Here is a 22,922-nt window from a genome sequence, read left to right on the forward strand (position 1 = left end):
ACCCTCATGTCTATTTATAAGTGCGTCTGCCATGACGAGGAACCGCAGGCACACACTGCAGAGGGTTGGCACGGCTAGGCAGCGACCCTCTTTAAAAGGGGCGGGGCGATAGCCCACAATGCTGTACAGAAGCAATGAGAAATATAATCCTGTGCCACCGCCATCAGGAGCTGCACACGTGGGCATAGCAATGGGGAACCTATGTGCCACACACTATTCATTCTGTCAAGGTGTCTGCATGCCCCAGTCAGACCGCGGTTTTTAATTCATAGACACAGGCAGGTACAACTCCCTATTGTGAAGTCCCTGTGGACCGACAGCATGGGTGGCTCCCTGGAACCCACCGGCGGTACATAAAAATATCCCATTGCATTGCCCAACACAGCTGAGGTAGTAATGTCGTGCTTAATGCAGGTGGGCTTCGGCCCACACTGCATGCCCCAGTCAGACTGGGGTTCTTTAGAAGTGGAAACAGATGCATTTATAATTCCCTGTGGACCCACAGCATGGGTGGCTCCCTGGAACCCACCGGCGGTACATAAAAATATCCCATTGCATTGCCCAACACAGCTGAGGTAGTAATGTCGTGCTTAATGCAGGTGGGCTTCGGCCCACACTGCATGCCCCAGTCTGACTGGGGTTCTTTAGATGTGGTTTCAGATGCATTTATAATTCTCTGTGGACCCACAGCATGGGTGGGTGCCAGGAAGCCACCGGCGGTACATAAATATATCCCATTGCATTGCCCAACACAGCGGATGTAACGTCAGCTGTAATGCAGGTGGGCTAAAAATTCATTTGATTACACTGTAGGCGAGGGCCCACAAAAATTGCTGTATCAACAGTACTAATGTACATCCAAAAAATTGGCCATGGCCAACCAAGAGGGCAGGTGAAACCCATTAATCGCTTTGGTTAATGTGGCTTAAGTGGTAACTAGGCCTGGAGGCAGCCCAGTTTAACGAAAAATTGGTTCAAGTTAAAGTTTCAACGCTTTTAAGAGCATTGAAACGTATAAAAATTGTTTAGAAAAATTATATGAGTGAGCCTTGTGGCCCTAAGAAAAATTGCCCGTTCGGCGTGATTACGTGAGGTTTCAGGAGGAGGAGCAGGAGGAGGAGGAAGAATATTATACACAGATTGATGAAGCAGAAATGTCCCCGTTTTGGATGGTGAGAGAGAACGATGCTTCCATCCGCGGGTGCAGCCTACGTATTGCTTAGGTATCGCTGCTGTCCGCTGGTGGAGAAGAGAAGTCTGGGGAAATCCAGGCTTTGTTCATCTGGATGAGTGTAAGCCTGTCGGCACTGTCGGTTGACAGGTGGGTACGCTTATCCGTGATGATTCCCCCAGCCACACTAAACACACTCTCTGACAAGACGCTAGCCGCAGGACAAGCAAGCACCTCCAGGGCATACAGCGCGAGTTCAGGCCACGTGTCCAGCTTCGACACCCAGTAGTTGTAGGTGGCAGAGGCGTCACGGAGGACGGTCGTGCGATTGGCTACGTACTCCCTCACCATCCTTTTACAGTGCTCCCGCCGACTCAGCCTTGACTGGGGAGCGGTGACACAGTCTTGCTGGGGAGCCATAAAGCTGGCAAAGGCCTTGGAGAATGTTCCCCTGCCTGCGCTGTACATGCTGCCTGATCTCTGCGCCTCCCCTGCTACCTGGCCCTCGGAACTGCGCCTTCTGCCACTAGCGCTGTCGGATGGGAAGTTTACCATCAGTTTGTCCACCAGCGCCCTGTGGTATAGCATCATTCTCGAACCCCTTTCCTCTTCGGGAATGAGAGTGCAAAGGCTCTCCTTATACCGTGGATCGAGCAGTGTGTACACCCAGTAATCCGTAGTGGCCAGAATGCGTGTAACGCGAGGGTCACGAGAAAGGCATCCTAACATGAAGTCAGCCATGTGTGCCAGGGTACCTGTACGCAACACATGGCTGTCTTCACTAGGAAGATCACTTTCAGGATCCTCCTCCTCCTCCTCCTCTTCCTCCTCCTCAGGCCATACACGCTGAAAGGATGACAGGCAAGCAGCATGGGTACCGTCAGCAGTGGGCCAAGCTGTCTCTTCCCCCTCCTCCTCATCCTCCTCATGCTCCTCCTCCTCCTCCTGAACGCGCTGAGATATAGACAGGAGGGTGCTCTGACTATCCAGCGACATACTGTCTTCCCCCGGCTCTGTTTCCGAGCGCAAAGCGTCTGCCTTTATGCTTTACAGGGAACTTCTCAAGATGCATAGCAGAGGAATGGTGACGCTAATGATTGCAGCATTGCCGCTCACCACCTGGGTAGACTCCTCAAATTTTCCAAGGACCTGGCAGATGGCTGCCAACCAGGCCCACTCTTCTGAAAATAATTGAGGAGGCTGACTCCCACTGCGCCGCGCAAGTTGGAGTTGGTATTCCACTATAGCTCTACGCTGCTCATACAGTCTGGCCAACATGTGGAGCGTAGAGTTCCACTGTGTGGGCACGTCGCACAGCAGTCGGTGCACTGGCAGATTAAACCGATGTTGCAGGGTCCGCAGGGTGGCAGCGTGCGTGTGTGATTTGCGGAAATGTGCGCAGATCCGGCGCACCTTTCCGAGCAGGTATGACAAGTGGGGGTAGCTTTTCAGAAAGCGCTGAACCACCAAATTAAACACATGGGCCAGGCATGGCACGTGCGTGAGGCTGCTGAGCTGCAGAGCCGCCACCAGCTTACGGCCGTTGTCACACACGACCATGCCCGGTTGGAGGCTCAGCGGCGCAAGCCAGCGGTCGGTCTGCTCTGTCAGACCCTGCAGCAGTTCGTGGGCCATGTGCCTCTTCTCTCCTAAGCTGAGTAGTTTCAGCACGGCCTGCTGACGCTTGCCCACCGCTGTGCTGCCACGCCGCGTGACACCGACTGCTGGTGATGTGCTGCTGCTGCTGACACATCTTGATTGCGAGACAGAGGTTGCGTAGGAGGAGGAGGAGGGTGGTTTAGTGGAGGAAGCATACACCCCCGCAGATACCACCACCGAGCTGGGACACGCAATTCGGGGGGTGGGTAGGATGTGAGCGGTCCCAGGCTCTGACTCTGTCCCAGCCTCCACTAAATTCACCCAATGTGCCGTCAGGGAGATATAGTGGCCCTGCCCGCCTGTGCTTGTCCACGTGTCTGTTGTTAAGTGGACCTTGGCAGTAACCTCGTTGGTGAGGGCGCGTACAATGTTGCGGGAGACGTGGTCGTGCAGGCCTGGGACGGCACATCGGGAAAAGTAATGGCGACTGGGAACCGAGTAGCGCGGGGCCGCCACCGCCATCATGCTTTTGAAAGCCTCCGTTTCCACAAGCCTATACGGCAGCATCTCTAGGCTGATGAATTTTGCAATGTGCACGTTTAACGCTTGAGCGTGCGTGTGCGTGGCGTCGTACTTGCGCTTGCGCTCAAACTGTGGCGCTAGCGACGTCTGGACGCTACGCTGAGAGACATTGCTGGATGGGGCCGAGGACAGCGGAGGTGAGGGTGTGGGTGCAGGCCAGGAGACGGTAGTGCCTGTGTCCTCAGAGGGGGGTTGGATCTCAGTGGCAGGTTGGGGCACAGGGGGAGAGGCAGCGGTGCAAACCGGAGGCGGTGAACGGGCATCGTCCCACCTTGTGGGGTGCTTGGCCATCATATGCCTGCGCATGCTGTTGGTGGTGCCTCCCCAGCTGATCTTGGCGCGACAAAGGTTGCACACCACTGTTCGTCGGTCGTCAGGCGTCTCTGTGAAAAACTGCCACACCGTAGAGCACCTTGACCTGTGCAGGGTGGCATGGCGCGAGGGGGCGCTTTGGGAAACAGTTGGTGGATTATTCGGTCTGGCCCTGCCTCTACCCCTGGCCACCGCACTGGCTCGGCCTGTGCCCACACCCTGACTTGGGCCTCCGCGTCCTCGCCCGCGTCCACGTCCTATAGGCCTACCCCTACCCCTCAGCATGGTGTATTACCAGTGATTTGATTTCCCAGGCAGGAAATAAATTGGCGCAAGCCTGCTGTTAAACGTAGCTGGCTGCGTATGAATTTTTTACTATCTCCACCCACCACACACGTACACAGAACGCTGAGGACTGACAGAGGCAGGGCACATAGAATTTTTCCCTTTTTTTAAAAAGAAAAGGCCCACTGACTATATTCAATCAGATAAGAAATCTGTTCCACAGAAATGCAGTTATATGAAGTGCAGCAGAGCGGTGATTTTTCCCAGGAAGGCAGGAAATAAATTGGCGCAAGCCTGCTGTTAAACGTAGCTGGCTGCGTATGAATTTTTTACTATCTCCACCCACCACACACGTACACAGAACGCTGAGGACTGACAGAGGCAGGGCACATAGAATTTTTCCCTTTTTTTAAAAAGAAAAGGCCCACTGACTATATTCAATCAGATAAGAAATCTGTTCCACAGAAATGCAGTTATATGAAGTGCAGCAGAGCGGTGATTTTTCCCAGGAAGGCAGGAAATAAATTGGCGCAAGCCTGCTGTTAAACGTAGCTGGCTGCGTATGAATTTTTTACTATCTCCACCCACCACACACGTACACAGAACGCTGAGGACTGACAGAGGCAGGCCACATAGAATTTTTCCCTTTTTTTTAAAGAAAAGGCCCACTGACTATATTCAATCAGATAAGAAATCTGTTCCACAGAAATGCAGTTATATGAAGTGCAGCAGAGCGGTGATTTTTCCCAGGAAGGCAGGAAATAAATTGGCGCAAGCCTGCTGTTAAACGTAGCTGGCTGCGTATGATTTGTTTACTATCTCCACCCACCACACACGTACACAGAACGCTGAGGACTGACAGAGGCAGGGCACATAGAATTTTTCCCTTTTTTTAAAAAGAAAAGGCCCACTGACTATATTCAATCAGATAAGAAATCTGTTCCACAGAAATGCAGTTATATGAAGTGCAGCAGAGCGGTGATTTTTCCCAGGAAGGCAGGAAATAAATTGGCGCAAGCCTGCTGTTAAACGTAGCTGGCTGCGTATGAATTTTTTACTATCTCCACCCACCACACACGTACACAGAACGCTGAGGACTGACAGAGGCAGGGCACATAGAATTTTTCCCTTTTTTTAAAAAGAAAAGGCCCACTGACTATATTCAATCAATAATATATGTCTTCTGGCCCTGCCTACACAATTCTCTCCCTGTAGTATTACTGCAGGGTGCAATGCTCTGCACAGCCGATTTTGAAAAAAAATAATATGCAACACTGCTAACAGCAGCCTGCACAGTACTGCACACGGTTAAATGTGGCCCTAAGAAGGACCGTTGGGGTTCTTGAAGCCTACACTCACTCCTAACACTCTCCCTGCCTAACCACCACTTCTGTCCCTGGACTATTACTGCAGGGCGCAATGCGCTGCAGACAGCCGATTTAGAAAAAAAAAATTGTGCAACACTGCTAACAGCACCCTCCACAGTACTGCACACGGATAGATGTGGCCCTGAGAAGGACCGTTGGGGTTCTTGAAGCCTACACTCACTCCTAACACTCTCCCTACAGCAGCACCAGCAGCAGCACTTTCCCTCAGCTAACTCAGTCACAAGGCATCTGAGGCGAGCCGCGGGAGGGGCCGACTTTTATACTCAGGTGACATCTGATCTCCCCAGCCACTCACAGCAGGGGGGTGGTATAGGGCTTGAACGTCACAGGGGGAAGTTGTAATGCCTTCCCTGTCTTTCAATTGGCCAGAAAAGCGCGCTAACGTCTCAGAGAGGAAACTGAAAGTAACCGGAACATCGCGTGGTACTCGTTACGAGTAACGAGCATCCCGAACACGCTAATATTCGCCCGAGCATCAAGCTCGGACGAGTACGTTCGCTCATCTCTACCATTGACATGGCCATATGAGGCCTTTTTTTTGCATGGCGAACTGTAGTTTTTCTTGGCGCCATTTTAGGGTGCATATGGTGTATTGTAAAACTTTTATTTATTTATTTTAAAGAAAGGAGAGAAACCAGCAATTCTGCCATTTTTTTACAGCATTAACCTCTTCACGACCAATGACGTACCGGTATGTCATGGAGCGTCAGGGTATGTATGAAGAGAGGTTGCGTGGCAACCTCTCTTCATACAGTGCGGGCGTCAGCTGTTTATAACAGCTGACACCCGCGGGCAATAGCGGATCGCGGCCGCGCAGCCGATCGCGGCTATTAACCATTTAAATGCTGCTGTCAATTCTGACAGCGGCATTTAAATTCCCCGAACGATGTTCGGGGGTCCCGCACAGCCCCCCCGCGGTGAGATCGGGGGAGCTGTGCAGGTGTCATGGCAGCCGGGGGCCTAATGAAAGGCCCCAGGGCTGCCTTAACAGACTGCCTATCAAGCCATTGCCATGAGGTGGCTTGATAAACTGCCTGTCAAAAAGCAGTATGACGTAATGCTATAGCACTACATCACACTGCAGGAGCGATCAAAGCATCGCATGTTAAAGTCCCCCAGGGGGACTTCAAAGTAATGTAAAAAAAAATCTATAAAGTTTTTTTTAATTGAAAAAAAAAAAAAAGTTGTAAAAGTTTAAATCACCCCCCTTTTTCCATATCTATTATTAAAAAATCGAAATAATAAATTAAAAATATGTATTTGGTATCGCCGCGTCCGTAAAAGTCCGAACTATCAAAGTAGCGCATTACTTTTCCAGCAAAGTGAACGTCGTCCGAAAAAAAAAATAAAGAACGGCAGAAATGCACTTTTTTGGTTACCCTGTCTCCCAGAAAAAACGCAATAAAAAGCGATCAAAAAGTCATGTATTCCAAATTGGTACTATCAGAAACTACAGAACATCCCACAAAAAATGAGTCCTTGCAAAACTATGTTGACGGAAAAATAAAAAAGTTATTGCGAGCACAAAATGACGGCAGAAAATAATTGCAAAAATTAAATGTCTTTGAAAAAAAAAAGGAGTATAGTAAAAAAAAAAACTATACAAGTTTGGTATCGTAGTAATCATACTGACCCATGGAATAAAGTTATCATGTCGTTTTTGTTGTCATTTGTGCGCCGTAGAAACAAGACGCACTAAAAGATGGCGAAATGTCGGGGTTTTTTTTCATTTTACTCCACTTAGAATTTGTTTTAAGTTTTTCAGTACATTATATGGTACTTTAAATAGCACCATTGAAAAATACAACTCGTCCCACAAAAAACAAGCCCTTATACAGCGATGTCGATGGATAAATAAAGGAGTTACACTTTTTTTAAAGGGGGGAGGAAAAAATGAAAATGGAAAAAGAAAAAGGGCCGCGTCATTAAGGGGTTAATCATGTAGCATAACTGACATTGTATATTTTTTCTGCAAGTCAGTACGATTATGACAATACCAAAATTATTATAATTTAGGTTTTTTTCTACTTTTGCACAATAAAACTTTTTGGGAAATTGTTTTTTCTATATCGTTGTTCCATAACTTTTTTTATTGTTCCATGGACCGTGCTCTATGAGGGTTTTATGTGATAAACTGTAGCTTTTATTGGTAACATTTTGGGATATATATGGCTTTTTTTATCCCATTTAGGGCGCCCACCCACTGGCGTTTGCGATTTCCGTGCGTGAAAAACGCCGCGTTTTCGCGGCGTTTTTCGTGCGTTTTTCGCGGCGTTTCCATTAATTTCCATTGACTTTCATGGGTGCATTAGGAGAAAAATAAGGACACATATGCAACTGACAGTTCCTATGTTAAAAAACGCCACGCAACGCAACGCAAAACGCCAGTGGGTGGGAGTACATTCAATTCTAATTGCACTTGAGAAAAAACGCAAAACGCAGAGAAACGCAAATCGCCAGTGGGTGGCGATTTTTTTCCCTGCGAAATTCGCAGCATTTTTTTCTCTGCAGGGGTCTATGGGACTTGTAATGTTAAAATCGCGATCGCGCAAAATCGCGATTTCGCGGTAAATTGCGATTTTGCGCGATCGCGATTTTAACATTACAAGTCCCATAGACCACTGCAGAGAAAAAAATGCTGCGAATTTCGCAGGGAAAAAAATCGCCAGTGGGTGGGCGCCCTTATTGTATTTTTTGGGAGGCAAAACAAACAAAATAAGCATGTTGACTCTGTTTTTAGAGGTTTCTTTTTACAGTTTTTACCAAACAGAATAAATAACGATGATACCAAATATTTGGGATTTTTAAATGTAATTTTTTTTATATACAAATAGAGGTAAGTGCACAAAAAAGGTTTTCTTTAAACATTTTTAAACATTTTTTGTAACCATAACAGCTATGATAATGCATTGCAGGACTTCTGTACTGCAATGCCTTATCACTTACAATAGTGATCATAGGCAATGGCAAATCGGAATACCAGTATATGGCATACTGCTGCCATGGCAACACATCAGCCCTCCATGATTACATCATGGACAGCCAATGACGTCACAGAGGGAGATGGCATGGGCTCAGCTTCTGATCCCATACATCCACAGGGTGTAAGTTTATGTCCTGTTACTTTAAGTACCCCACAGCAAGGATGTAAACGTACGTCCTGTGGTGCTAAAGGATAAATGAGGGAATATCTACTAACACATGGGTATCTACCAACACATGGAACCTGTGTCTCCAGCAGTGCTGCGTCTGCTGCTGCTGGGGCTAATTAGAACAGGAGTCAGAACCCATCCAGCTTCTCACCTCCCCTGGCCTCTACTGCTTCAAAAATCTAACTTTTAGATGGGACAACTGTCGGGCAAATAATTGCCGACACTCATCCTCGCATGTACTCACTCCCATGCTGTTGCACAGGAGCGAGTATCATTGGCTCGCAGCTGGGCGGCTGGAGGAGATTTCACTGCTCGCTCTCACCCGCCCCTCTCCATTCACTTAACACAGCAGCTGTTCAGTACTGAATGGCTGCTTTTTACACTGAACGATCATTGTTCAGGATTTTATGCTGCTTGAAGGCAGCACAGAAACGAAAATTACACCTGGTCATCTGGCCTCTACCAAAAGTACTCTATAGCAGGCCTAGTGTCCCAAATTTCACACAAGATTGTGTAATAATGAATACTGTCAGGATTTTAATATGAATCGTCTCTCAGCACAGGAGACATATCTTCTCCTGTCGTGCGTGGCCTGTCTCTTCAGGCATGCACTGGTGCCAATAACCCAAAAGCTCAGACACTTCTTTTGACCACCTCCCACCTCATTTTAACAAGACCTCTCAGGTAGAGCATAATGAGGCTGATGCACCCCAAATAACCCATCTCTAGTGATGGTTTTCCTATACTATTATCCTCTAGGGGCTCAAATTTGCCATTACAGTTCTACCCTGCCACTTTATAAATATATACATCAATAGAAATTTAATTTCTAATGATATTCATTAGCATACTGACTGAGCAGAATACCTATTTAAGATATACATAGTTTGAGAGAATGGGGGTCCAATGTCACCCACTATGGATTAGAATGTGGCCTACAATAATTACAAAACAATAGCCCATTAAAGGTGCATGCTGTCTGAACCACAGGCAGCATAAACCCAGGAGAGATATGTCTATTCAGCCCATGTATATTTTATTCTGAAATACTGCCGAATTAAAAAAAAATACTTAGAAGTTTGACTTGAAGCTTACTGGAATAGAGCTCCGAGTTAAAGAGGCAGGCCTCGCCAGGCTCTCCCTGTTAGCAGCATCAAGAGTGACAGCACCTTTCCTTTCTTGTGTATAGGGAGAGGACTATCAGTTTTTATGATGCAGATATATTAATTTTAATAATGAAGAAAGCCTTTGTGCACATGACTTAGATTTTTTTTTTCCTTATGATGGTTTGGAGAAAATTCTGCAGCAGTCCAGTGGGGAATGAGTACGCTGTGAAAGGGAGAAGCTGTCTGCAGCACAGAATGGCTTCTCCTTATGCAACACTGGGAGACCGAGCAGTGAAGACAGGAGATGAGTAAAAGCAGCGTTGGCGACAGATCATGGAGGCACAGATGAACTATGCTTTAAAATAACTATAATACTGTATAAAGCAGGCTTTATAACTAAACTATCTTATGGAAATATCTGTGCCTGCCCTAAAGTGAACAGTACAAGCACAGCTGGAGCTCTCTTCAGCGATGCAGTTAGCTAGCTGACAACAGATTTCTCAGCAAAATCTTCTTCTAGCTGCATAGTCGAAGACATCTTTTGTACGACAAATGTATAGAATAGGCTGATAAAACAGATAGCAAAAATTGTTATAATTACCTATTCTAAGAATTTAACAAAAATTAAAGTGCAGCAACAACAAAAAGAGGGCACGATTAAGAGGTGGTGTGAGTTGGAGATACTAAATTTTAAGGTCCCCATCTTCTCCCTTTGACAGCCATCCCACAGAGTGCCACCCAACTATCGCTCCTGTGCTTACACAGCAGCAATAGCCATTCAAATGAATGGAGGCAGAGTGGGCTTAGATTGTTTCGGCCCTCCCACCTCCATTCACAGTAAACAGGAGTTGCTCAAACATTGATTTAATGGACTGATAGTTGCTTGATTTTAAGTTTTGCTGAAAACCAATCTGACAAGTGAGCTATTTCTCACTCAGTGCCATGTCAGTGGCCACATGTACACAGGACAAGCACCGCCCAAATTTGTTGTTTACAGAGATAATTGCCCCATGTAAAGTTCCCCTTAGGTTGGTAAGGCATGAGAAAATTCAACAGAGGTCCAAGACTGTGATACCACTGGATGAGATAATTTGTATCAAGACAGAGACAGACTGTCAAAGGTCTAGAAAAGGAAGCACAGAGTAATGTTGAGAGGTTTTGATCGTTAACAGATAATTTGTGACTATGATTAAGATGATTTTGAGTAGTGGGGTCATAAACCACATTATAGGTAGGCAAATAGTGAGATGAATGAAAAGTGAGAGGATAGTTCAAAGGTGAACATGCTGTTCAAACAGTTATATTGCAAATGGAATTAGTGAAAAGGGGCAATAGCTCTACAAAAAGGACATATCAAGAGATAGCTTCTTAATGATGGGTGTGATGTTTGCATATTTATATAAAGAAAGGAAGATACCAGTGGTTAGTTATAGGTTGAGGACATAGGTTAGGAGTGGGATAAATACAGGACTAAGATTGGCGATGGAGTGGAATGGGATTCAGAAAAGATTACAGGTGGTCTGGTATTATTTGGAGAGCAGGAAGAAAAGCAAGTGTGTAGAAGATAAGTCATTCTCCTTGTATCCTGAATTATAGCTCTTGAACACATACAAAAAAGTCATGTCTTTAGCTTGAATGTATGTAAAACTAATTCAAATGTAAATGAAACCACAGTCATAGCCTTAAAGGCCAAGTTGGATACAAATCTGCAAGAGACTGAATGCAGACTGGGACAGGTTTACATAGTCCAAGCACAGGGTTATCTGTGAGTATTTTGATGGTAAACCTATATTGTAGGAATCAATCAATGTGGCATGTCAAGAGTGGCATGAGTTAGCTGTGAAGTGCAATGTCAACATACTATGCATAAATACAAGGCTTGGCCTTAGGGGGGTGTGAAGTATATGACTGCATAGGGCTCATCACCCCTTCCAATTACAAAGGGCACCACTGCTAGTCATCTCTCCCTTGAAGGTAATTGTCTCCCCTTGTCGTCAGTGAAGTTTCTCTCTGTACGCTTGCAGTATAGATTGTACACTAGTTGTCTGCTGCTCTTACTCTCGTAGCTCCAGTGCTTGGTAACATATGAGAGTGGTTGGAAAGAGTAGCTCACAGTTCTTGTTGCTGTAGCCTACAGAGAAAAAATCGTGCAGACAACTGCAGTAAGTGAGACAGGAGAGGGAGATGATTTTGTGTGGGAAGTTAATGTGGAAGGGATACTGAATGAGGAAGAGGATCCTAGAGGGCTCGCTCATGATACTAGATGCAGCGTCTGAGGAGCAGGCCCACAACCGAGGAGATGGCCGGGTAGATAAGGGCCTTGTTACAGTGGCACTACCATCGGTACTGGTACATCTTGTCTCCACTAGAAGTATGGATGGAGACATGGATGTAGTCGGGTTGAGATGCAGGGGATGGGTAGGTGACACCCACAGGTGCTGATTGGCTGACCGGCCGCTGTCAGTGTGCTACTCCTCTCCTATCTCTCCTCCTGAGCATGCTGCCTGTGTCGCATGTAACATAGTAACATAGTAACATAGTATGTAAGGCCGAATGAAGACATTGTCCATCTAGTCCAGCCTGTCTATCCTACTGTGTTGATCCAGAGGAAGGCAAAAAACCCCAAGGCCAGAAGTCAATTAGCCCTTTTGGGGGAAAAATTCCTTCCCGACTCCCTAATGGCAATCAGACTGTTCCCTGGATCAACCCCTAATAGTTCCTACCTGCCTATATACCAGGATTGACACAACCTAAAATTTATATCCTGTAATATCCTTCTCCAGAAAGACATCAAGTCCCCTTTTAAACTCCTCTATGGATTTTGCCATCACCACTTCCTCCGGTAGAGAGTTCCACAGTCTAACTGCTCTTACAGTAAAGAACCCCTTTCTGTGTTGGTGATGAAACCTACTTTCCTCTAATCGTAGCGGATGTCCTCTTGTTACCGTCGTGGTCCTGGGTGTAAACAGATCGCGGGAGAGATCCATGTGTTGTCCCCTGATGTACTTATACATGGTTATTTGGTCGCCTCTTAACCTTCTTTTTTCTAGAGTAAATAGTCCCAATTTGGACAGCCTCTCTGGGTATTCCAGTCCCGTCATTCCATGTATTAGTTTAGTCGCTCTTCTTTGAACCCCCTCAAGCACTGTGACATCTTTCCTGAGCACCGGTGTCCAGAATTGTACGCAGTATTCCATGTGAGGTCTGACAAGTGCCTTATATAATGGAAGGATAATGTTCTCGTCCTTCGCCCCTATACCTCTTTTGATGCACCCCAAGACTTTATTTGCCTTTGCAGCGGCTGACTGGCATTGGTTACTCCAGTTTAGTCTATTATCCACTAATACCCCCAGATCCTTTTCCATATCACTTTTCCCTAGTGGTACCCCATTAAGTGAGTATTTGTGACATCCGTTCCTCCTGCCCATGTGCATAGTCTTACATTTTTGAACATTGAACTTCATTTGCCATTTTTCTGCCCAAGCCCCCAGCTTATCCAGGTCCGTTTGTAGCCGCACATTGTCTTCCGTTGCATTAATTATATTGTATAATTTTGTGTCATCTGCAAATATTGATATTTTGCTGTGCAGCCCCTCTATCAGGTCGCTGATAAATATGTTGAACAGAGTGGGGCCTAATACTGAACCCTGTGGCACCCCGCTAGCGACTGTGGTCCAATCAGAGTACGAACCATTTATTACCACCCTCTGCTTTCTATCGTTGAGCCAATTTTTTACCCACTTACACACGTTTTCGCCCAGTCCGAGCTGCCTCATTTTGTATATTAGCCTATTATGTGGCACGGTGTCAAAGGCTTTAGAGAAGTCCAGATATACAAGATCAATAGATTCTCGTGGGGACCCCGCTGTCAAGTCATTGCTAGTGCTGTAATATGTTTCAGTGATCCTAGACCCGCTGTGAATGTTCCCGGGCCCAGCCTCCCAGCTCGGTTGCGACTAGAAGATCAAAGATAGTAGTAGCATCAGATGGTGAATTAAAATCAGGAATAAAAGTTGATTTTATTTTAATTCACCATCTGATGCTGCTACTATCTTTGATCTTCTGGATACTACACGGGGACTGGAGGTCCATGGTCCCATAAGTAGCTTTGCATTAACGAAATACCTCTGCAATAACGTGCATTCCTTGGAGTGCTGCGGGTTATCTACCTTGGAAATACTTAGCTCCGCTGTCAGTGTCGTCCCCAGGCGCCCTCCCAAATCCACTACTGCCACCGATGTCACGTCAACACCCCTTGCCACTGCTGCTGCTGCCCTCCCTTTTGGTTGCCAAGGGTAAAAAGCACCTAATTTTTTTTGCTTTTATGGTGGTCGTATACTGGGAGGGGGGGGGAGGGCGAAATAACCCTCACGTTACATCAGCTGGCAAATGACCAACACCCTATACACAGGCATATACTGTTGGTATGGTATGATTGTCTATTCTCTTCCTAGGCACACAAGGTAATGGAACAGTTTTTTTCAACTACTAGCCTTGTCACAGAAACTGTATCTCACTGTGTCAATATAGCCCACTGATAGAATACACATACATATTTTTCTTCCTTTTTTTTCATTCTAGAAAACAACCTGAGAAACTGTTGGAAGCATTGAGCAGCTCTGTAATATTAAAATGACATTTTGAAAAATGGTTCGTTGCTAGGTGTAGGGGCTTGGGGGACATTTGAAGAGTTTTAGGTTAGGGGAACAATAGTTCTAATAGCGAAAACAAACATTTTTGTCTGATTTAGGGTGGCATCACAGTGGTGTATACGCAAAAAGGCTTGAACAAGGCTTTTTTTCCCTTGCTGGCCGTTCAAGCTCTGTGCCATTGTGCAGTAGTTTGAAAGAAATAGTAGAAGGATAGGCCCTGCCCTATATTTCTAGCACGTAGTATTTACAAAGATACGTCCTATCTTAGTATCCATACTATTAACAGGTGAAAATCCCGATAGTGAAAATGAAACCACTGAAATGAATTGGTTTTGCTTTGTCCCGTTATGCAGCTGTGATTATCATGGCCGCATAACGGCAGAAAAACCCGCCCATGGGTTTAAGCCCTTAATCTGCTGCTATGGATTCTGCTCCATACCCCACATGTATACATGCAGAATTTTCAGCGTTGTTGTATAATTCTGACTAGTGCCTTAAAGGGGTTGTCCCGCTCCGAAACGGCTTTTTTTTTTTTCAATAGGCGGGGGGCCTGAGACAAACACAAGGGATGGGTTAAAAAAAAAAAAAGTTTAGTACCTACCCGAATCCCCGCTCTGCGGCGACTTCTTACTTACCTTACCAAGATGGCCACCGGGATCTTCACCCACGATGCACCGCGGGTCTTCTCCCATGGTGCACCGTGGGCTCTGTGCGGTCCATTGCCGATTCCAGCCTCCTGATTGGCTGGAATCGGCACACGTGACGGGGCGGAGCTACGCGATGACGCGTAGAAGGGGGCGGAGCCAGAACGCTGCTCATGCCGAGACCCAAGAGAAGGGAGAAGACCCTTCTGCGCAAGCGCATCTAATCGGGAGATTAGACGCTGAAATTAGACGGCACCATGGAGACGGGGACGCCAGCAACGGAGCAGGTAAGTGAATAACTTCTGTATGGCTCATATTTAATGCATGATGTATATTACAAAGTGCATTAATATGGCCATACAGAAGTGCTTACCCCCACTTGCTTTCTCGGGACAACCCCTTTAATGAAGTTGAACATTGACATGCTGCCTGAAAACCAACTACAGATTTAGCAAACACTAACGTGACATTTAACGCGTTGGATTGAAATGAATGGTGTGCACACAAATCACGCGGTTCCTCTGTATGGCTTTTTTCCTATTTTATGGCTGTTATAAATGGACAAAAAGCCACTGTGTTATCTTACAGCATATTTTACTATACAATTTCTGGGTTTACATATTTTCATCACTACATTTCACCATTACATTTTCTTGGAACGTGCAAAGTGAAATCATAATGTAAAGCTATCTATTCTACATTAAAGATGCATGAAATTGATATAATTCACTGAATACACACATACTACCCCATCTCAATATCTTTTATTGTTTACAGTATTATAACAAATGGTAACAGCTCCTGAATGAAAGCAGATAGTGAATAGCAGTTCTCACATTTGAATACATTGACCTGTCATTCACTTTATGACTTCCAACACATATAATATGTGATAGTGTCGGTTTATTTGTTCTAGTCATTATTTCCTTTAGCACATGTCAAAGTGTTTACCACTATAAGGAACTCTAGAACATTCCCCATAATAGAATATAATGCATATAAGATGGTAGGCCTACTGTAAACTATGTGTTAAATGACATCTCATTTCTTCTTTACAGAAAAAGCAATGCCCATGTGAATCATTTAGCAGTGTTTGCAAATCATTTATAAAATAAAAACATCAAAAACTTCTATTGTAGTTCTTTATAGCTCACTGAATCAATGTTTTATTTAAAAGCTTACAGCTACAAACATTTCACGTGGTTTAAGATAATATATAGCTCAGCAAAATGGAAATTTATAATACTGAAGGTCAAATTGAAATACATTGAATAATTCTTCACTGTAAAAGAGTTGATGTAAGTGCAGAATAGGAGTAAAGCAATAAGAAATCTTATACTTTACCTCCCGTTTCCCTTCACGCAGCCATAAAGTTAAATTATAAAGTTCTGTCTGCTTTCATCCACCACTAGCGGACCTTACTGAAGACGGATTTATACAGCTCTCATTAAACTCGAAAATAAATCTAAAAATATTAGCCCTTTCAAGACATGCACTATACATGTACGCACGTTTGGAGTCATTGTATGGAGCGGGATTTCACAGCTAACATCTGCCTGCAACAGCCACGATCTGAGATATTTTGAATTCCAAAATATCCCGAATGAGTCCCAACACAGTGAGATCAGTGGTTGCAGATTGGGTTTCATGGCAGCCTTGTGCTTTCTGATGGTTCCTAGGACTGCCACAATTGTTTATCTATTAAAACATTGCTGTGGCATGTCTTAAAAGAATGTCTGTTAGAATACATTGTAATGCAGTATTATAGAATTGCTGTATACTATGTAAGCAATCAAACGATCACAGGTTGAAGTCTCCTATGGGGACTAAAAAACAGTTTTTAATTTTTATTTTTTAAAAATGAAAACGTTTGAAAAAAAAAACCTTTTTCCAATCATTGCATCAGAAAATAATTTTTAAAAAAGTATTACTATGTTTGTAAAAGTCCAATTTACTAAACCGTCACATTATTGATCCCGCATAGTAAACACCATCTGAAAAAAATATGCAATGCCACAACCCTGTCTTCAAGAAAAAAAATTTAGTAAAACACAATCTAAAAGTTGTGCATATTCCAAAATGGTGCCAATACAAACAGTAGTTCACCTTGCAGAACTACTTCTTGTAAAAAGCCTGCAAACAGTGTCATCGGTGAAAAAATAAAAAAGGTATTGAGGGGTCAAAAGATGTTAACTAGAGATGAGCGAGCACCAAAATGCTCGGGTGCTCGTTACTCGGGACGAAAATTTCACGATGCTCGAGGGTTCGTTTCGAATAACGAACCCCATTGAAGTCAATGGGCGACCCGAGCATTTTTGTATATCGCCGATGCTCGCTAAGGTCTCCATTTGTGAAAATCTGGGCAATTCAAGAAAGTGATGGGAACGACACAGCAACGGATAGGGCAGGCGAGGGGCTACATGTTGGGCTGCATCTCAAGTTCCCAGGTCCCACTATTAAGCCACAATAGCGGCAAGAGTGGGCCCCCCCCTCCCAAGAATTTTTACTTCTGAAAAGCCCTCATTAGCAATGCATACCTTAGCTAAGCACCATACTACCTCCAACAAAGCACAATCACTGCCTGCATGACACTCCGCCTGCCACTTCTCCTGGGTTACATGCTGCCCAACCCCCCCCCCCCCCGCACGACCCAGTGTCCACAGCACACACCAAAGTGTCCCTGCGCAGCCTTCAGCTGCCCTCATGCCACGCCACACTCATGTCTATTTATAAGTGCGTCTGCCATGAGGAGGAACCGCAGGCACACACTGCAGAGGGTCGGCACGGCTAGGCAGCGACCCTCTTTAAAAGGGGCAGGACGATAGCCCACAATGCTGTACAGAAGCAATGAGAAATATAATCCTGTGCCACCGCCATCAGGAGCTGCACACGTGGGCATAGCAATGGGGAACCTATGTGCCACACACTATTCATTCTGTCAAGGTGTCTGCATGCCCAAGTCAGACTGCGGTTTTTTATAAATAGTCACAGGCAGGTACAACTCCGCAATGGGAATTCCGTGTGCACCCACAGCATGGGTGGCTCCCTGGAACCCACCCGCTGTACATAAATGTATCCCATTGCAGTGCCCTGGACAGCAGAGCTAACGTCAGATTAAATGCCGGTGGGCTTCGGCCCAAACTGCATGCCCCAGTCAGGCTCGAGTTTTTTTATAAGTATACACAGGCATGTACATCTCCCTAATGGGAAGTCCATGTGGACCGACAGCATGGGTGGGTCCCAGGAAGCCATTGACGGTACATAAATATATCCCATTGCAGTGCCCAGCACAGCTGATGTAACGTCAGCTTTAATGCAGGTGGGCAAAAAATTAATTGGATTACACTGTAGGCGAGGGCCCAAAAAAATTGGTGTACCAACAGTAGTAATGTACCTCAGAAAAATTGCCCATGCCCAACCAAGAGGGCAGGTGAAACCCATTAATCACTTTGGTTAATGTGGCTTAATTGGTAACTAGGCCTGGAGGCAGCCCAGTTAAAATAAAAATTGGTTCAGGTGAAAGTTTCAACGCTTTAATGAGCATTGAAACGTATAAAAATTGTTTACAAAAATTATATGACTGAGCCTTGTGGGCCTAAGAAAAATTGCCCGTTTGGCGTGATTACGTGAGGTTTCAGGAGGAGGAGCAGGAAGAGGAGGATGAATAGAATACACAGATTGAAGAAGCAAAAAGGTCTCCGTTTTTGATGGTGATAGAGAACGATGCTTCCATCCGCGGGTGCAGCCTACGTATTGCTTAGGTATCGCTGCTGTCCGCTGGTGGAGAAGAGAACTCTGGGGAAATCCAGGCTTTGTTCATCTTGATGAGTGTAAGCCTGTCGGCACTGTCGGTTGACAGGCGGGTACGCTTATCCGTGATGATTCCCCCAGCCGCACTAAACACCCTCTCTGACAAGACACTAGCCGCAGGACAAGCAAGCACCTCCAGGGCATACAGCGCGAGTTCAGGCCACGTGTCCAGCTTTGACACCCAGTAGTTGTAGGGGGCAGAGGCGTCACCGAGGATGGTCGTGCGATCGGCTACGTACTCCCTCACCATCCTTTTACGGTGCTCCCGCCAACTCCCCCTTGACTGGGGAGCGGTGACACAGTCTTGCTGGGGAGCCAGAAAGCTGGCAAAGGCCTTGGAGAATGTTCCCCTGCCTGCGCTGTACATGCTGCCTGATCTCTGCGCCTCCCCTGCTACCTGGCCCTCGGAACTGCACCTTCTGCCACTAGCGCTGTCGGAAGGGAATTTTACCATCAGTTTGTCCGCCAGGGTCCTGTGGTATAGCATCACTCTCGAACCCCTTTCCTCTTCGGGTATGAGAGTGGAAAGGCTCTCCTTATACCGTGGGTCAAGCAGTGTGTACACCCAGTAATCCGTAGTGGGCAGAATGCGTGTAACACGAGGGTCTCGAGAAAGGCATCCTAACATGAAGTCAGCCATGTGTGCCAGGGTACCTGTACGCAACACATGGCTGTCCTCACTAGGAAGATCACTTTCAGGATCCTCCTCCTCCTCCTCAGGCCATACACGCTGAAAGGATGACAGGCAAGCAGCATGGGTACCCTCAGCAGTGGGCCAAGCTGTCTCTTCCCCCTCCTCCTCATGCTCCTCCCCCTCCTCCTCAACGCGCTGAGATATAGACATGAGGGTGCTCTGACTATCCAGCGACATACTGTCTTCCCCCGCCTCCGTTTCCGAGTGCAAAGTGTCTGCCTTTATGCTTTGCAGGGAACTTCTCAAGAGGCATAGCAGAGGAATGGTGACGCTAATGATTGCAGAATCCCGGCTCACCATCTGGGTAGACTCCTCAAAGTTTCCAAGGACCTGGCAGATGGCTGCCAACCAGGCCCACTCTTCTGTAAAGAATTGAGGAGGCTGACTCCCACTACGCCGCCCATGTTGGAGTTGGTATTCCACTATAGCTCTACGCTGCTCATAGAGCCTGGCCAACATGTGGAGCGTAGAGTTCCACCGTGTGGGCACGTCGCACAGCAGTCGGTGCACTGGCAGATTAAACCGATGTTGCAAGGTCCGCAGGGTGGCAGCGTCCGTCTTGGACTTGCGGAAATGTGCGCTGACCCGGCGCACCTATCCGAGCAGGTATGACAAGTGTGGGTAGCTTTTCAGAAAGCGCTGAACCACCAAATTAAAGACATGGGCCAGGCATGGCACGTGCGTGAGGCTGCAGAGCCGCCACCAGGTTACGGCCGTTGTCACACACGACCATGCCCAGTTGAAGGCTCAGCGGTGAAAGCCAGCAGTCGGTCTGCTCTGTCAGACCCTGCAGCAGTTCGTGGGCTGTGTGCCTCTTCTCTCCTAGCTGAGTATTTCAGCACGGCCTGCTGACGCTTGCCCACCGCTGTGCTGCCACGCCGCGCGACACTGACTGATGGCAACGTGCTGCTGCTGCTGACACATCTTGATTGCGAGACAGAGGTTGCGTTGGAGGAGGAGGAGGAGGGTGGTTTAGTGGAGGAAGCATACACCGCCGCAGATACCACCACCGAGCTGGGGCCCGCAATTCTGGGGGTGGGTAGGACGTGAGCGGTCCCAGGCTCTGACTCTGTCCCAGCCTCCACTAAATTCACCCAATGTGCCGTCAGTGAGATATAGTGGCCCTGCCCGCCTGTGCTTGTCCACGTGTCCGTTGTTAAGTGGACCTTAGCAGTAACCGCGTTGGTGAGGGCGCGTACAATGTTGCGGGAGACGTGGTCGTGCAGGGCTGGGACGGCACATCGGGAAAAGTAGTGGCGACTGGGAACCGAGTAGCGCGGGGCCGCCGCCGCCATCATGCTTTTGAAAGCCTCCGTTTCCACAAGCCTATACGGCAGCATCTCCAGGCTGATCAATTTGGCTATGTGCACGTTTAACGCTTGAGCGTGCGGGTGTGTGGCGGCGTACTTGCGCTTGCGCTCAAACACTTGCGCTAGCGACGTCTGGACGCTGCGCTGAGAGACATTGCTGGATGGGGCCGAGGACAGCGGAGGTGAGGGAGTGGGTGCAGGCCGGTAGGCACTCGTGCCTGTGTCCTCAGAGGGGGGTTGGATCTCAGTGGCAGGTTGGGGCACAGGGGGAGAGGCAGTGGTGCAAACCAGAGGTGGTGAACGGCCTTCGTCCCACCTTGTGGGGTGCTTGGCCATATGCCTGCGCATGCTGGTGGTGGTGGCTCCCCAGCTGATCTTGGCGCGACAATAGTTGCACACCACTGTTCGTCGGTCGTCAGGCGTCTCTGTGAAAAACTGCCCCACCTTAGAGCAGCTTGGCCTCTGCAGGGTGGCATGGCGCGAGGGGGCGCTTTGGGAAACAGTTGGTGGATTATTCGGTCTGGCCCTGCCTCTACCCCTGGCCACCGCACTGGCTCGGCCTGTGCCCACACCCTGACTTAGGCCTCCGCGTCCTCGCCCGCGTCCACGTCCTCTAGGCCTACCACTACCCCTCAGCATGCTGTATTACCAGTAGTGTAGAAACAGAACGCTGTAATTAAATGTGCCGCTTATTGGCCTGTGGTTGGAGGCTGACTTCGCTTACGGAACGCACAGCAGAGCCAGGAAAGAATTTTGCGCAAGCCTGCTGTAACACGTAGCTGGCTGCGTATGAATTAGGACAACTACCCCCAGCAGAGACCCAGTACACTGAGGACAGTCACAGGCAGCCCAAATAGATTTTTTTTCCCAAATGTTTTTGGAAAGGCCCACTGCCTATATACACTAAATATGTCTTCTGTCCCTGCCTCACCACTACTGGCCCTGGACAATGTAAAATTACTACAGGACGCAATGCTCTGCACGGCCGATATACAAAAAAAAAGTGCAACACTGCAAAAAGCAGCCTCCACACTACTGCACACGGTTAGATGTGGCCCTAAGAAGGACCGTTGGGGTTCTTGAAGCCTAAAATAACTCCTAACACTCTCCCTATAGCAACTCCAGCAAGACAGCACTTTCCCTGATCTCTGTCAGAATGCATCTGTGGCGAGCCGCGGGAGGGGCCGATTTATATACTCGGGTGACACCTGATCTCGCCAGCCACTCACTGCAGGGGGGTGGTATAGGGCTTGAACGTCGCAGGGGGAATTTGTAATGCCTTCCCTGTCTTTCTATTGGCCAGAAAAGCGCGCTAACGTCTCAGAGATGAAAGTGAAAGTAACTCGAACATCGCGTGGTGCTCGTTTCGAATAACGAGCATCTCGAACACACTAATACTTGAACGAGTATCAAGCTCGGACGAGTACGTTCGCTCATCTCTAATGTTAACAGAACGCAATTTCTTTTAAAAAGGTATTTTTTTATGTAGTACTACATTTAAAAAGTATATAATTTTAGTTTTGCTGTAATCATACTGACCTAAAGAATACAAATAACATGTCATTTTTACTACACAATGAATTCTGAAAAAAGTCTAAGGTCACAATTGCAGTTGTTTTTTATTTCACCTCACCTAGAAATGTTTAAACCTTTTTTCAATACATTAGATGGTATGTTAAATGGAGTCGTTCAAAAATACAACTCGTCCTGCATAAAGCCAGTCCTCATGTAGCTATATCATTGAAAAAATAAGAAAGTTATGATTTTTTGAAAGTGGAGTTGGAAAAATAAAAACACCAAAAAGAAAAGGACCGCACAGGAAGGGTTTATGAAAAATTTTAAAATAGGTGCATTCTTAGGTTCACACGACCCAATTATTGTGCTATTAATCGTTACGGCAAACAAATATGAATAATAATTGTGTGGTGGTAATGCGTCCAGCAAGCAAATGACAAATGAGAATTCGCTGGTTTGGCATCGATTGCATCTTTTATAGTGACGTAAAATGTATTGTTGCTTACCGAAAAATCAAGTGATATAAACGGAAAATGATCAAATCAATCAATGTTTATAGTGTGGAGTAAAGGGTAAAATCTTAAGAGCTAAAATAATAAGAGCTAATCATCAATCTCAAAAACAAATGTAAATAACTTTTGAGCGATAATCGTTAGGTGTAAATGTGCCCATCTTTCACTTCTCTGCCGAACAATGATTTTC

The sequence above is a fragment of the Eleutherodactylus coqui genome, chromosome 2, assembly GCF_035609145.1.
Source record: "Eleutherodactylus coqui strain aEleCoq1 chromosome 2, aEleCoq1.hap1, whole genome shotgun sequence".
Classification (NCBI taxonomy): Eukaryota; Metazoa; Chordata; class Amphibia; order Anura; family Eleutherodactylidae; genus Eleutherodactylus; species Eleutherodactylus coqui.